This window comes from Octopus bimaculoides, chromosome 26 (assembly GCF_001194135.2).
Source record: "Octopus bimaculoides isolate UCB-OBI-ISO-001 chromosome 26, ASM119413v2, whole genome shotgun sequence".
Taxonomy (NCBI): Eukaryota; Metazoa; Mollusca; class Cephalopoda; order Octopoda; family Octopodidae; genus Octopus; species Octopus bimaculoides.
Window position 1 is genome coordinate 8,856,067 of NC_069006.1, and position 3,581 is coordinate 8,859,647.

Sequence of the window (3,581 nt, forward strand, 5' to 3'; positions counted from 1 at the left end):
TTGCTAAATAATTTTTCATGTTTGATGATTAAATTAAAATAAGAATAAGTATTAATCTAAATAAATAAAAAATAAATTATAAGAACACTGGATCATGATAAAATCGAAAATTCAGAGAAAACAGAAAGAAAGAGAGAAGAACCTTATTTACATTTGACGGATATTTGTCCTCATCTTGTTTGTTGTTAACACATTTTGGCTGATGTACTCTCAAACCTCGGTTCTCATTCCTAAGGTATTTTTCCAATGTTGTTGTTGTTATTGTTATTATTATTATTCAGGTCACTGCCTGGAATCGAACTCGGTTAAGAGCATGGGCTACTAACCCCAAGATTCGGAGTTCAATTCCAGGCAGTGACCTAAATAATAATAATAACATCAAAAAATACCTTAGGAATGAGAACTCAGGTTCGAAATTTCCCCAAGACACCTGATGAAGGCTGGAGAGTACATCAGCCGAAACGTTGTTTTAACAACAAGATGAGAACAAATATCCATCCAAATGTAAATAATGTAAATAATTCTTCATCTCTCAAGCTGAAGAGAGAAGAAATCTTACTGTGATGCAAGGGAAACAACTGTATATATTTTATATATTATAATATTTTATATAATCTTTTCTACTATAGGCACAAGGCCCAGCATCACTTTTTTGTCACTTTTTACCTAACACCTTTTTTTTTCGACAAAATTTCATTGCATAAAATTACCAATTTTAGATTCCTCTTGTTTTGATTTATCATCTGAGATGAAATGAAATATAGACTGCTTTTAAATTAAGAAAGTATTTTGAAGTCAAAGTCAATTGAAGCTGTTACTTTTTTTTTTCGGGACTTTTGGCTTCACTTCTTTATGTTAAAGATTCTTTTGGTAAAATTGGCATTTTTAGATTCCTCATATTTTGATCTATCATTTAAGCTTAAATAAAATATAGTTTGCTTTTAAAATAAGAAAGTAACTTTGATTCAAAGTCGATTCTTTTTTGCCTTACTCTCCCCTTTTGGACCTCACATATTTTAATGTAACTTTCTTTTTTCCACTAAACCAAATTTCAATATTTTTATGCCTAAATGTAGCTTGGGAGGTCACTATTATCGAACTATTAACAGTTTTGAATTTGGTTGAGAAATGAGTTAGTGACAAAGTTTTAAAAAGGCTACGACTGAGTAAATGTCTTCCTTAAGAATATTATTCAACCACTACAGTGATTGAATGAAGCACTTTTCTCTTCAGTTATGGCCTAATCGCCATTTTTAACTTGCCTTTGGAAAGAGGAGCAAGAATTAAGAGGGATGTGTTGCCCCACCAATAATCTTGTTGAAAGTTGGGTGAATGTGGCAAGCTGTCAGCTGTAGGCCAAGGAGTACAGAGAAGAGAGGAGCACTAGACATGGTACTCCTGATGAATAGGGAGACTCAGGATTTGTGGGGTTCCTTCATTGACCGTTTCACGTTTTCCTCCCTACTGGCGATTTCCTTTTTTATTTATACCAATTGTTATTGTTTTATTGTTAACACTTTTCTATGAAAATCCCTATTGTCCTTTCAAATGTCTTAAATATTATGCAATCCTTGTGGCCAATACCGAATTATTATTATTCTTCATGGTATAAATTCATATTCTTTCATGAAATAGTTAATGATATATTATGTCTCTAAATTCCTTTGGTTAATGCCACAATTTCTCATTAATTTATGTCATTATTCAACATGTCTTTGACTCAGAAAATAAAGGTGCCTTCACATGTCTGTGAATGACTCATCAAAGAGATTGGTGCCATTTCTACACGTTTTTCTAATTATTTTCCTATTTCCAATTTTATAGTTTTGAAATTAAAAAAAGAATTTTCAAAAATATTTGCAAATTAATTTTTTTCCAATTTATATATTTTGTCATCTGAATTATATTTTAAACAATAAAAGTTTGTTCAGCAATCTTTTATTTTTTTTCTCTTGTTCCTTGATGGATCCAGAGGAACGGAAAGTGTGTTTAGTTTTCATATTACCTCCAACACCCTTCACATTGATACTGCCATCATACAAGTTTCCTTTTTTTAAATTAATCTAAATTGAAGCTTCGGGTTACTTTTGTCACCATTCCAGAAAGCAAGGCTTACCGAAATACAAAGAATGGCAGTCTTTTCATCACCTGTTTCCTCAATGGCTATGAAAATAATATAGAAAAGTGTGATATCTCATTATCTAAAACAAATAAATTCACAAGTGGCTAAGATAGACGATCAGATTCTTAAGGATCAGGGTTCTAAGCATCAGTGTTCTAAGGATCAGATTTCAAAGGATCAGGGTTCTAAGCAGCAGTGTTCTAAGGATCAGATTTCAAAGGATCAGGGTTCTAAGCAGCAGTGTTCTAAGGATCAGGTTTCTAAATATCAGACTGCTGAGAATCAAGTTTCAAGTAATCATTCCACTTTAAAGAGAAAGGTGATACTTCAAGCCACAGACTAACCAAATTCCATCCCTATTCTCTCTTCTTGTTTCATTAAAATATAAAGAAATTGAAGAACAACGGTATGTACATTAAACGCTTCCAAATTTGCCCCTTTCCTCTCCATGATGTGTTTATCTTAGATTCCACGAACTAAATTCTTGCCCCACATCACCTGACCAATAAGTATTTCACATTTAGACAAAAAACTTGTAATTTTAAGATTGACGAAGTATTAGAAACCCTTCCATTGTATTGATCCCAGTGGAGATAAAAATCAAGGTTTGACTCAAACGGATTTGAACTCACAGCTTTAACAGCTTGAAGGAATGACGCAAGCAATTTTATCCAATGCTCTAATGACTGGTTTTGACTTAATTACTAATAATTTTTCTTTTTAATTCCACCAAAATCTATTTTGTTATATGTGAGCTTTGCTCCTGCATGGCCTCGGTCGTGATGAGTTAAGCAAATATATATATATATATATATATATATATATATATACATGCGTGTGGATGTGTATTTATATCTATCAATATATTATAATGGAGAAAGCCGTTTATTAAACAGGTACATAAAAGTTACTAATACTACTAAAACAAAGTAATTATTAAAGGCTTGACCATCTGGAAATTTTTTTATAAATTCATGTTGCAAGAAATTTCCTGTAATTTCCATTTCTAAAGTTTATTGAATATTTGAGCTGCAAGTTTTTCACAAATTTAGATATTTGTTGCATTCACTGCAGAGTAAATTTTAATTTGCTGCAGGCGAAATTTTCTGTTTTCATTTATAAGTCTCTCACTCTGTCTTGCCTCTATTTTTATTAATGATTATTTAATGTATTTTCATTTCAATGCTTTCATTTCAAGTTTTAACTCCCTATTTGCAAAACCCTCAGGTTATTCTATATACGTTATGTAAAATAAATCATTTATTGAATGAATCAATGCTATTAGACAAAAGGGTTACATAATTATGAGGCTTATGATACAAAGCACATACATACATATATAGGCATTCTTACGCTTCAACCCGAACACTTCGTTAATTTCTGTAAAAAACTTTTTATTTATTTACTTTTTGTGCGCCATGTTCAGTTCTATGTATTTGTAATTAGTCACACACAAACA

General features: G+C 31.3%; 1 protein-coding gene across 1 annotated transcript in view; it reads left to right on the top strand.

The window, feature by feature from the left end:
• Window positions 1–3,581, top strand: part of LOC106883553 (caspase-7) — a 12,029-nt gene that overhangs the window by 8,114 nt on the left and 334 nt on the right. The window lies entirely within an intron of this gene.